General features: G+C 43.3%; 1 protein-coding gene across 5 annotated transcripts in view; it reads left to right on the top strand.

Moving 5' to 3' along the window:
* The window catches only part of FAT3 (FAT atypical cadherin 3), a 545,951-nt gene that overhangs the window by 107,976 nt on the left and 424,262 nt on the right, over positions 1 to 13,713 (top strand). For 2 of the 5 annotated variants that reach the window (XM_063127165.1, XM_063127168.1), the window contains exon 1: positions 7,369 to 7,591. The exons of 2 other annotated variants lie outside the window; for them this stretch is intronic. The gene's annotated coding sequence lies outside the window, so the exon portion shown is untranslated. Of the gene's footprint in view, positions 1 to 7,368; positions 7,592 to 7,918; positions 7,984 to 13,713 lie in introns of those variants that run through there. One more of the 5 variants, XM_063127166.1, reaches the window with a different exon arrangement.

The raw sequence follows: 13,713 nt of genomic DNA, 5'->3' as shown, positions 1-13,713 counted from the left end.
TCCAAGAGAAGTGATATTAAAAAAAAATACGTCTAGAGCTCGGAATAAATGCCAGAAAGTTGTAATTTGCACACATGTGCCCATTGCACCTTTGACCCAAGTAACAAATGTTGCAGATTAGAGGGAAAACAAGGGAAGATACAAATTGTCTTAACGCCATGTAGCAATTAATCCAATTTATTACAAACTGGCATTAACGTTCGTTTTTATCTAACCCCTTACAATTTAATCGCTCCTGTACTTTAAGGCTCTTGGCCCGAGGCGGATGCTGCTAAGCGTGGTTGGTTTGATATTATTTTGTTGACTTGGAGAAAACAAAAACAAAAAAACAAATGTTTTTAATCCTCATCTTTCTTTGAATCTTATTGAACGTGGAAGAGCCATGAAGTTTAGCACCCACATATCAAAAGGGGGAAAGGGGAAAGCTCTTGCACAAAATAATCCTTAATAGTTCAAAACACTGATACCTCAAACTGAGAACAATGGGGAATGCATGCTGATTTGGTCTTTTCTGTAAAAAAGAAGAAGAAAAGGAAGGAAGGAAGAAAAAGAGCAGGGCCTGTAGACATTTTCAATCATCTCATCTGTAGGGATGTATGAGAAATTCGTTTCAGTTGATCAGGATTTACCCAGTGTGCAACTCCTGGACCGAACACAGTCTCAGACGTAATCTACGGTCAAAGTCTGTGAATTTCTGAACTTGCAGTGTGATTTGAGGAGCCAAATGTTATTCAATATCATGCATGCATTTAAAAACGCACATGAAAACGTGCATAGTTTTGAAAAACGTGCACAAACATGCTTTAATCAGTGGGAAGAAGAATGTGTACGTTTTAAAAATGTGCAGACTTGATGTATACATTCGGGGGGAAATACGCACAAAAATATGCGTATTGTCATTCGAAAGGAAACAAAACAAATCTTGCAATCTGAGACAGACATGAGACGAAACGAGTTTCAAGGTGGAATTTGGAGAACATGGGAGGAGGAGCTCAGGTTTTGCTTGGGTGCACATTTATTTGGTAAGCTTTTGTCTTGGTTTCCAAGGGACTGGATTATCTATGCTTTTTGTACAGAGATGAATATTTTAGCTGGAGAACTTGGACCTTAGGTCCCATCCCCCCCCCCCCCCCCGGGTGGCCCTGTAATATTTCAGTGGAATAAACAGAATACTTGAATAATACGGTTACCCATTTTTCACTGTGCCTTGAGATGGTTAGCTAGATAATTACAATTTATGACTGTCCAATGAACCCTCACTGGAGTTCAGCTGACTAATGATTCTGGTACTATTATGTTGCCAATATTAGAGATAAACCTCAATTTCCTATTAGAATGTTTAGTTTCAGGACCCGGCATAGGTAGTATTTTGCAGAATATTACATTGCCGCCATTGTTAATTAATATGACAGGGTGCTGGTAACTAGAAGTTGTCTGATTTGCACCCATTTCTTTGCTGACTTTCCCCAATTTATCCTGTAACAAATGTGAACTTGAATTTACGCAGCTTTGCACCCCCACTTTTTTTTTTTTTTTTAGTATAATCTGTATTTGTTTGTAGTGCCACCATTGTATTAGTACTGGAACAAGTACACAGGACCAAAACAGACATTACTTTAAATCTGTGTCCAGCAACAACATTGCCCCCGTTTTAGTTTAGAAAGAGGCTCAGGATCTCTAATCAAATTTGGGATCCTGGGGCATGTCTACACCAGCCCTATATCCCGGGATCATCCTGGGATCGTTCCTGTGCATCCAAATGCCACTCAGGGGATCCCGGGAGCAGGCAAGGATGATCCCTCCATTTTCCTGAGATAACCCTTAGGTGTAGGCCATGGCTAGACAATAGGGGTTGAGGGCAACTATCTCACGATTTTATGATTGCGGGATCGTTGCCCTCATCTACATGTGGTGCGCGACGTCCCAGGGGGAAGAGAACGTTGTGCCCGCCATTTTGTTTTTTTTCTTAAAGGGGCTTGTGCGCTCCTGTGCAAAATAAATTTCCCCGCTCACCCACCCCACCCCCAATGGGCACCGAGCTCCTGAGGTGCCCAGTTACTTGCGAGGAGCCGGGACAAACCGCGACGCCCAGCCACACATTCCACGGTCTTGGGATCAGCCCGAGACCATGGAAAAAGTGGTCTAGAAGGGTAGGGCGATATCCCGGGGAAAGGGAGGGATCATCCCTCCCTGCTCCCGGGATCCCTTGTGCGTCATGTGAACGCACAGGGATGATCCCGGGGCAATCACTGGGATATCGCTCCCTCTAGCCATGGACATAGAAAGGGCCCTTGTGTGGGGGATAGGATCCAGATTTAAGATCTGGATTAGCCCCTCTGCATCTAGTGGGAGGGAAAAAGATATAGCTGCTAGACACAATAGGAGTAATGTGTGTTTTGGTCCTCTGTCCACTAGATTAATAAATTAAAATATTTTTAAAGGGAAATAGAAATCTGATGAATCAGAACATAATTCCATCGACTTCAACACCCCAATGGCAGGAAGCCCATGAGCAGTACATAACGGCAATAGCTCTCTCTTATTATTTGCTCCCTTCCCCAGCAACTGGTATTAAGAAGTATACTACCCCTGAAAAAGGAGGCTTCATACAGCTTTCGTGGCTAATCACCACTGATTGATCTATCCTCTATTAATGTTTCTAATCCCATTTTGAACCCGTCAAAGCCTAGAGGTTTTTGTTTTGTGTTGAGCTGCAGACGCAAAGTTTCAACTCCGTCATTAGGAAATTTGAATAATCCAGAGCAGATGATGATGATGATGATGACAATATTTGTTATTGCTGTGAAATTCAGTAACCTCATTACTGCTTTTGTTGAAGAATATCACCTATTATCAAGAGTTTCAGGTTTTGGGGGGACGCACCTTGGCCTAAACTGAGTTGCTTTCAGTTTGCGGCACGCAATGTGGCATTTCCACGTCTCATCACAGTCCATTTGCTATATGTGGAGGACTGACAAGATGATAGCTAGCTTTCTTGGTTTTGCAGTTGCAAGCAGGCACAAGGTTGATCAAGACCCTGGGGGGGGCACTATTAGGGTGACCATATGAAAAGGAGGACAGGGCGCCTGTATCTTTAACTGTTGTATTGAAAAGGAAATTTCAGCAAGTGCTATTTGTATATATGGGGAATCTGGTGAAATTTCCTCTTCATCACAACAGTTAAAGCTGCAGGTGCTCTGCCCTCTTTTAAATCAGGTCACTCTAGTATAGCTCCTGCACCTTTAACTGTTGTGACGAAGAGGGCATTTTACCAGGTTCTCCATATATACAAATGACACCTGCTGAAATTCCCTTTTCTGTGCAACTGTTAAAGATACAGGATCCCTGTCCTCCTTTTCATATGGTCACCCTACCTTCGCATGTGTTTAGCTTGGTGGGTCATACGTTGTGCGGGCTGTTTTGTTTGTGGCTATTAAAAATGCAAAATACTAAAAATTAAATTAAAATAAAATAGCACAATATCTCTGAGGTAAGCAGGCAGACTCTCACCACTGCTGACAGCTCATATTGTTCCATTTTCTTCCCCAGTTTAGTATCATTGCCCTGAAAATAATTTAAACATAGGCTGTTAATATTCATTAATTTAACTCTTCAGTGCCTTCAGCAGCACCCCTGCATTAATGATACCTTCCTCTATGGGCATTTTAAATTAACCTTATTCTCATGGAAATGTGATCTCCCATTAATCTAAGAGGATAGATTGGAGTCTACTGTAAACCCAGCTGTTCTACCAATGAACTTGCTGAATGTTTCTTATTGTTGATGGCTCAAATGTTGAGGCCACACAGACACACAAACAAAATCTCTTACAGTGGTTGAAGAAAGTGATAGCAAAAAAGTGTTTTACAAAAAAAATAACAGCAGGAGGTTGTCCTTCTGGCTTTGTGATCTAATGGCAATTGCTGGTTTTCGCTTACTTGCTCCTGTTTTCCTTTCATTTCCACAGGATTACAGAGAGGGTGGGGGAGATTAAATATCTGCAAAGGAGAAGTTCATTAAATCAAAAGTTCTGAGCAAACAGCTCATACTGTTTGCCAACACCTGTGCTGTGGTTGATATCCATGCAATCTGTTGTGGCATGTCATGTGTCAAATAAAAACTAAAGGCACAGTGGGTTGTTGACCTGGGGTGTGAACTAAGCTTCCTCCTGGATTTGCAACATCCAGAGGGAGAGACAGGTAACAAATAAATTATTATTATTATTATTATTATTATTATTATTATTATTATTATTATTATTATTATTATACTAGGGTGACCCTATGGAAAGGAGGAGAGGGCTCCTGTATTTTTAACAGTTGTATAGAAAAGGGAATTTCAGCAGGTGTCATTTGTGTGCATGCAGCACCTGGTGAAATTCCCTCTTCATCACAATAGTTAAAGCTGCAAGAGCCCTGCCCAGATAAGAAACCTTGTGTGTGTGAGTTGAGGGCTGCATTCCCTCAGGAGTAATATGTTGGGGACCACATGACAGTGGTGGATGGAGCAGAAGCCAGTGGAGGGTGGAGTCATCCCTTCTCTCTCTCTCTGCCACCCCCTTTTCTTACATTCTCTGCTTCCTTCTTCTTCATTTAGTGAGCTGCCGGGGGAGAGAGATGAGAATTAAAGTCAATGAGTTTGTTATTTTAATAAGTATTTAGACTTTACTGTTGTTTACCGCCTTGTAGATCCGTTTGGCTCAAAGGATATAAATATTTTAGTAAATAAATACATATTTTCTCTTCAGAGATGCAATGAATACCTCACTTTGATTCCATTTTATATTCTGGAGAGTTACAGCTGAGAGTGAACGCCACTTCTGTGAATCCATGACTGTCTTGAGATTTGAACTCGGGTCTGCCACATGCAACACTGTTTATCACTGTGTCTCTCAGGTGCAGTTCACCTTTTGTTAGGGCCTAGTAGGGTCAGAGGCAAACAGCATAGTATAAACAGGCTGGCAGAGCCAGAGTGAGGTGACTACCTTAGGTGGCAGATAACAGCAGTGAGGTAATGGAGGACACTTGTGTCTGCTACCCAGTCTAGGGTGACCATATGAAAAGGAGGACAGGTCTCCTGTATCTTTAACAGTTGTATTGAAAAGGAAATTTCAGCAGGTGTCATTTGTATATATGGGGAACCTGGTGAGATTTCATCTTCATCACCAAAGTTAAAGCTGCAGGTGCCCTGCCCTCTTTTAAATCTGGTCACTCTAGTATAGCTCCTGCACCTTTAACTGTTGTGATGAAGACGGAATTTCATCAGGTTCTCCATATATACAAATGACATCTGCTGAAATTCCCTTTTCTGTGCAACTGTTAAAGATACAGGAGACCTGTCCTCCTTTTCATATGGTCACCCTAACCCAGTCTGCCCTGTTATGCCTAAGCTAGCCTGCTGTCCTCAGGAACAGGGAGATATGAGCCTATTATTAGTGTTGAAATAAGATTCAACTGTAAATCCTGTCAGGTTTAGAACATGGAATGGGGTTCAGAGCGCCATCTTTGCCTCAGGCAGCAAAATGTCTTGGGCAAGCAATGCAGGCTGAATGTAGGCTTGCTGCCTTTGATACTGCAGGTAGCACATAGCCATCAGGACTAGTAGCCATTGATAGCCTTCTCCTCCAGGAATTTCTCCAACCCCCTTTTAAAGCCTTCCAAATTGGTGGCCCTCACTACATCTTGTGGTAGTGAGTTCCATAGTTGTTCCATAGTTGCGCTGTGTCAAGAAGTCCTTCCTTTGATCTAGCCTGAATCTCCCACCAGTCAGTTTCATTGGGCTCTAGTATTTTGAGAGAGGGAGTAAAATGTCTCCCTATCCACATTCTCCGTGCCATGCATAATTTTGTATTCCTCTCTCAGGTCTGCCTTTCGCCTCCTTTTTTCCCCCCAAGCTAAGCCCAACCCAGCAGTTGTAACCTTCTCTTATAGGGGAGATGCTCCAGCCCCGTGATCATTTCAGTTGCCCTTTTCTGGGAAAGGTTGGGGCAGACTGAGGTAACCTGTAGTTCAGCAATGTTAACACGGATGGTCTGTTCGTAAGAGCAGATGCCTTCACACAGGGCCTGCTGTGACAGTAGCACTGCCTTTTCCCCACCATTGCAATTGTGCAAATTGTAGCAGTTTCACAGGCAGCACCCACTGGGAGGCGCAGTCCTCACAAACGGCGACTCCGCATGAATGGATCCTGGCCACAAGCCCAGGGGTGATCCTTAGCTTTTAAATGTGAACCAACCCTCAGTGCTCTATTTTGCCTTGTCTGGAGCCATTAATTTAAATAATGAGTAGCCAGCGTTCTACTGCATGCCTTGTGACCAGCGAAGATGGTTATTATGATCCTAGTCTTCTGCGTTTGGGTGGAGTGGGGGTTGAATCATCAATTCCCCTTTCCCAGAAATATAAAATTAAATAAAATTAAAGTCTCCTTTTCCTGCTGCGGGAGACAGAAGTGGCAGCCTTTAGCTGCCACAGATGCTGTTGCGGGAACATTATTTTTTTTTTGCACATGTGGGTGGGGGCTGTTTAGACCCCGTGCTTCTAAAACGCAGTTTATTTTTAAATCAATCGTGCACCAAGCAGCTAGCAAAGCAGAGTGTTAATTGGGTCCAGTGGAATTCTCTTTCCCATGGGGTCGAGAACGCTTCTTCGGAAAGAGAACTGAATTTGTGGCAGGCGGGCGATCGCAGCCGTGTGTGTGTGTGTGTGTGTGTGTGTGTGTGTGCGAGGGGAAGGGAAGCACAGCAAATTCATGCAAGCCAGCTGCGTAAAACGCAAGCGCACGTGATATCAGGGCTCCTTTTTTTGCCATCCTGCAAAAATTAAATAAAAAGGCGCTGCTGCTTCTCCCACCCTTTTCGCATTTATGCAATTTGCCAATTTTGTTATTCCTCCCTGGTAGCTTATTCAGCGACGACAAGCAAGGTTTATTTTTAATTTTTATTAAAAAAAAAAAAAATCTAAGGGGAAATGTCTTATAATCTGTAGAAGCACAGATCTCTCTTTTGCAAACTCCTGCCCCAGAGTGCAATTTGCTATGCCTGTCCATGTCAGCATTGTTCTGATACTAATTCCATATGTATGTCACATAGGAGCTCTCCACACCCCCAACCTGCTTCACTCCCCTCCCCCCATCCATCTATTTGCTCCCCCCTTCTCCTAAAGACGGTCTCATCCCCCCCCCCCCCAGTCTCACTCTTTCTCTCTCTCTGTTCCCTCATGGGAAGCATGGACACTGGGAAATTCAAACTTTAAACAGCCCATGCATTGTCTGGAGTACCTGAAGAAGATGAGTTTCACTTCGCGCTTAGCCCACCCTCCACCTTCGCTTTTTCGCTCTTTTCTCTTCCTCCCTCTATTTATAACACAAAGCGTTTGAAAGAAAACTAAGGCCCGGCCGTTCCCTTTTCGCTTTCCCCCGTTACCGTGGCAGCGTGCATCTCCGTGCCTCCTGAAGAATGAAGCAAGCTGGCCGTGGTTATTTCTGCTCATCGCTTTTGGGATTACCAGAGAGGAGCCCTCTGAGAAATGTTTACGGCAAGGATACCCTACTGAGTTTGGAAGGCTTGTTATGTATTACTTATTCCGGCTACAAGGTGAGAGTTTCCCTAAACGGACTCCCAACGCCCGGGTTGCCCCCCCCCCCCCCGGCAAAAGTCTGTGTGCATTGTTCTGTTGCTAGTGCTTGCCGTTAATTAGCTCATGAGAGAGTGAGTAAGATGGATGGAGTATATATGTGTGCCTAGGTGGCTTTTGAATGTACATCTTGCAAATAATCCATCTTTCTCGTGCCCGGAAATTATCCCGGTATCGCAAGTGTTTTTCCGCTAGAGCAGATACCAGCCGCGAAGTAGTAACATTGCTTCGTTGGCTTGTTTTCATCCTGATCGCAATCCCGAGGGGTGCAAATGCGTCTTCTCACAAGTGGTGTTGCATATGCAACGGTGTGGGAGTCCGAAGAAAGCGAGGCGCCAGTAGTTTTCGCAAGGTAGCGCCCTGAGTAGTTTTCGCAAGGTAAGAACATCTCAGTTTAGCAGAACCCAAGTTTCAAGAATTGCTGGTCGAATTACAGGCCGGGCTCTGGAGATGAGTTATGAGTTTCCATTGATCTTGGGCGAGATCCTTGCACTGATTCACTTTGCCTCATGTTGCCTCTTTAGATGTTTTGTGAGACCTGAGCTGTATCTTGGTGGAAGGCTGTGAACCTTTGAGAGCCAGTGTGGTGTAGAGTGTCGGACTGGGAGTCGGGAGATCTGGGTTCTAGTCCCCACTCAGCCATAGAAACCAGCTGGGTGACTTTGGGCCAGTCACAGATTATCAGCCCAACCCACCTCACAGGGTTGTTGTTGTGAGGATAAAGTGGAGGGGAGGAGGATTATGTAGGCTGCCTTGGGTTCCTTGCAGGAAAAAAAAGGTGGGAAATAAATGCAATAATAAATAAAAATAAATAAAAAACCTTTGGGACATTTACTTATGAGCAAGAGATGCCTCCTAATAGATACATTTGCGTCCCAAATGCGGAAAAAAGCACCCATGCCATGTCTACTGTGAAATGCGCAGTGTGTAGTTTTCAGAGTGTGTGCCTTTAAAACACACATGATCATCTGCCAGCTCCATTAATATGAAAGAGAGACATGTGTGGCAAAAATACATGCATCACATGCTTCAGTTCTGGAATTCAGCTTAATGTATATTGTTTATGGGTACAGCTACACAAGTACAAAATTTTCTTGTGAGGCATCTGTAATGACCAAATGACGTGATGTTCAATTATATGGAGTTTCCCCCTGATGTTTACTTCTTATATTTAAAGCCCCCACCCCACCCCAGGCCATGTAGTAACAGAGGCTGCAGTGTACAGCAGACCAGTTTGTAGAGATGGGGCTACAGGTACCTGCAGGAAACAATAGATGAAGCTTGGGATGTGAAGAGGAGGGTTTTACTTTAAAACACCAGGAATGGAAAGGATTAAGAAGCTCCTGCCCCAGTCTTCTGTTGCAGGTTTCATTGCAACCTCTGCAGCTGCATTTTGTTTAATTAAAAAAAAAAGTCACGGAAAAACTACATGCAAATAAGACCCACATGTATTTGGGGCCTCAACCTTGAATGGCTTTGGCATCCTCACTTTCAGACCAATCTGCCTCGCAGGGTTGTTGGGATTATAAATTGGGTAAGTGGCCAACTAGGTCAGCCTTCTCCAAACTGGTGTCCTCCAGATGTGTTGGGTGTCAACATCCAGTATTCCTTAGGGTGACCATATGGAAAGGAGGACAGGGCTCCTGTATCTTTAAGAGTTGTATAGAAAAGGACATTTCAGCAGGTGTCATTTGTATGCATGCAGCGCCTGGTGAAATTCATCACAACTGCTAAAGCTGCAGGAGCCCTGCCCTCTTATGTATCTGGTCACTGTAATATAGCTCCTGCAGCTTTAACTGTTGTAATGAAGAGGGAATTTCACCAGGTGCTGCATGCATATGACACTGGCTGAAATTCCCTCTTCTATACAACTGTTAAAGATACAAGAGCCCTGTTCTCCTTTCCATATGGTCACCCTAAGTCTTAGCCAAAGGGATCCTGGGAATTATTATTTGTTAGGCTGTAGCTAGACCTAAGGTTTATCTCAGGATCATCCCAGGTTCATCTCTGCCTGAGCGCTGGATGCCCTGTGTGGCACTTAGATGAACAGGTTTGACCCCAGGACAATCCTGGGATAAACCTTAGGTCTAGCTATGGCCATAGTCCTTCCTGAGCTCCTTGGGAGGGAATGTTGGGATACAAATGTAATAATAATAGAAGGAAGTTCACAGAAGTTAGTAGCATGAAAATTGCTGTTTAGGCAAACCCTTGTTAGTCATTTTTGGCACATTGGTGGCTGGAAGAGATAAATAAGTCACTGATTTCCAATTTTCAAAAGTTTTCCTGCCTGATCTTCTGGAGTTTTGTTCTTTCTTGCCGGAGGCAACCAGGGAAGTCACTATTTACAAGCTAGTTTTAGTATTTAATATATTTTGTTCCCCCCCCCTCGAAATTGGGTGAGATAAAATGAATAGTGAGGAATGGTCAACACAAACTGTAGGGTGGTGTTCATACCACATCATGCCTCCTTTGGTGCCAAAACACAGAACACTAGGACTGGGACATTTTATTGTGCGGTTGCACCCTGTATGTAATAACTAATTAGCTTACATGTAAAGTAGATTTAGAGATGTGCACCATATGCACACAATGTGCACTGAGTGTGTTTGTAAAAAAAAGGGGGGGGGAAGGAATATAGCTAATTAAAGTCAAAGGGGAGGCAGATGTTATGGATTTTTCCAACTTATCCTTCAATGTCAGAGATAAAAGAAAAGGTGTTTTATGTGCCACAGCATACCAGCTGCATGACGGAGTGGGTAGAATGGAGTTCTTTATGCTAAACTAGGAAGTCATATATGCTCATTTGGTTCTGTTTTGTCATAGGTTTGGTTAGTAGAAATCTCATTTGGCTGTGACTTTCTTGTACTTCTACAAAAGTCCATTATTGGAGCCTTTTTGGGGTTCAGACTCCCTACGCATTCAGATAATGCATGAGGGGTTGCACAGGTTAACTCCCACTCTGACTGTGCCCCCTCTGACCAATCATGCATTCAGGATGTGTCAGAAAGGGCTCTCTGTGCATATCAGTATATCTATATAGATCCTCTCCACACGAGGGAGGGATACTCATTGGGCCAAGATCCCACCTTGAGTACTCTCATAATGAGTACTCTTATGAAGTACTCTGCAAACATACATGAATATGCCCTGTCTATGGGGTGGCGAAGGAGCAGATTGTGGCCACTCAATGCATCAGCAAAGTGCATGGGGTGTAGGGGGTGGGGTAGCATGCATGATCCTCACCCCTTCTTTAAATGCATGTTTTTGTTGGTGTCAGAACTCTCTTCATTAGGGATGTGTGAATCAGCAAAACGGGGGCTCACTGAAGTTCTCTAAATTCCATCTCGAAGCTTGTTCTGACTCAATTCCCTGTGAGATTGCAAGAGGTTTTATTTATTTATTTTTCTTATGAAAATCTGTGCATTCATATTGGTCTGCAAATCACTTTGCAAGTTTGGAAATGTATGTACGTCAGCCACAGATTGCGTCCATTCTGGCCGGGCATCACAGTGCAAATTTGGAAATGTACGGACCTCAACTGCAAATGGCGCCCAAGTTTGTGTTTAGTCTGGAAGGTTCGAACTGGGTAAAATCCTGATCAAATATCAATTGAAACAAATTTCTCATACATCCCTTACTGAGTTTAGAATCCAGGGATTCCATGTTTTGAATTTAACCTCTGCTACTATGGTAGGTGGCCTTAGGCAACAAAACATTGCTCAGGCCCTGTGCCTGCAATATGAATATAGTAATATTGGTTGAACTCTCACTATTATATAGATTGGTTAAATGCACTTGTGTTCATGATACAGGGTATTTCAGTTGGATAAATCATGATTTATCACTCAGTTCAAAATAGTATACTTCTATTCCGTTCATTGGGTATAGCTAAATTCTTAATCCTGGGGAGGTCATTTGCTTAAGGGGCATGTTCATTTCTGTGCTCCATAAATACTCAGAATGGCTGGGGTCATTACCCATGAACAGTCTAGGATTTTCAGGCATGGTGTCGGGAGATAAAGATTAACCAGGGAGTAGGCTGTTGATGCTCAATAGGGAATTTATTTCTCTTGCATGGGGCCAACAGAGAGTGGCCCAAAATTGCTGAGCTCTTGCAGGCCAGACGACTCAGGGATCAAGAATTAGCCATCTCTGCATGAACTAGGAGTTCTAGACTTTCCTCAAGCATATCTGGAGCAGGGTTGATTTGATTTAAATGAAATTGATTTAAATCATGATTTAAATCACTTCTCTGAAGAACTCGATTTTAATTATTTAAATCACAGTTTAAATCAATAGTGAGGAAGATTCTATTTAATCATTTTTAGTGGAAGTACATTATTATTTAATATAACCTTAATATATATTCAAAGATGTAGACTTAAATAGAACATAGGTCCACACTAAGCAGTTATTTTGAATTATTTTCAGATTAATTTTCATAAAAAAAATGGGATGATAATTTGTAGGGCTGTGCACCGCCTCGGATCCGAACCCCGAATCCAAAGCAGATCAGGGTGGTTCAGACCCTTCTGAACCGGATCCGACGTGGTTCGGATGAAGGCCAAGGTGGTCCGAAGCCGAAGCCAATTGGCTCCGAAGCTTTAGGCCGCCTCGGCGCTTTGGATCAGGGCTGCTTTGGGGTCTCCGGATCGGCCTCCGAGGTGGATCGGGGGGGGGTCCCTGCACAGCCCTAATAATTTGGTCATTTTAGTACTAAAGCAGAATGAACTTGTGTAGTCATTCAGGAGATGAACCAGCTCCAACCATTCAATTAATCATGATATTTTTGTTGTGATGCACCAGAAACACCACCACCATATAGGCTTTTAAATGGCTGTTAACATATTCATAAAATACAATTTGAAGCTGTACAATTAGTATTCACGATGCTATCTTTGACTTAGGCTCTTTTTTTACTAATTGTTTTAAGAAAATTTCAAAAACTGATTTAAATAGAAAACAATCCGATTTGAAATGTATTGATCTTTTTTAACTCATTGATTTTTATCAACCAGGATCTGGAGGTATCCATCTTGTGGGACTGGCCTATATAACACACACACACACTTACTTAAATCTAAAATGCTTCTCTGAGGTGTGTGGGATAGAGAGAGACTTCATTTGCTGGATGGATTTGTTTAACAGTTCCATGTGGAAATGCATCCCTTTCATATCATCTCTTTTAAGATTATCAGGAGGAAATCCAGCTGAGAAGCCTCCTTGCCTAATCCGACTTTGCCGCAAGTCTTGCCTATATGCAGGCTTTGAATAAGTGGAAAGTCTACCAAAAGCCCAGTGATTATGGGGAAGCTCTCATTTGCAGTGCTTTCAAAAGCCAAGGTGCGAAGTGGGAAAGAAAATCCCTTCTGAAGGGCACGAGTGTCTTCAATGTCACAATTATTAGTACGGGCACAAAACTAGGAGAGTGTTTTCTAAGATGTACTCCCTTGGCACAGAACTTGACGAGAGTTTGAAGGTTTGCTAGGGCTTATTAATATTAGCAACCCCTTTCCCTTTCTTCTCTGAGTGATGTAAGGCACCTTGCCAGGTTTGTGGCATCATCACACTGAGGTAATCTGCCCATGCATAGTTATTTCATAGTCGATGAGTGATCCTGGAAAACCCATGATATTCCTCCCAGGAGGGCCTGGGTAAGTGGGGGGATTCAAACTGAAGTCTCCATTGTTCCACTGCCTCTTCTCCGGGCCAAGCATTCCAAGGATTTGTGAAGGATGAAATGAAGGACATCAGGAAAAACTTCCTGACTGTTAGAGCAGTACGACAATGGAAACAGTTACCTAGGAAGGTTGTGGGCTCTCCTGCACTAGAGGCCTTCAAGAGGCAGCTGGACCACCATCTGTCAGGGATGCTTTAGGGTGGATTCCTGCACTGAGCGGGGGGTTGGACTCGATTACCTTATAGGCCCCTTCCAACTCTACTATTCTATGATTCTTTGAAAGGTGTGCAATGCTGCAGATATACTGATTGCAGTGGTGAGACAAATTCTGGTCTGCAGAAGGCCTGGTTGGGTTTCCTGGCACTATTTGATAGAAGTGACAGAAGGCAGGGACAATGAGAA

The sequence above is a fragment of the Elgaria multicarinata genome, chromosome 5, assembly GCF_023053635.1.
Source record: "Elgaria multicarinata webbii isolate HBS135686 ecotype San Diego chromosome 5, rElgMul1.1.pri, whole genome shotgun sequence".
NCBI classification, from domain to species: Eukaryota; Metazoa; Chordata; class Lepidosauria; order Squamata; family Anguidae; genus Elgaria; species Elgaria multicarinata.
Note: the sequence above shows the minus strand (reverse complement) of the source record. Positions and strands in the feature narration are given on the sequence as shown.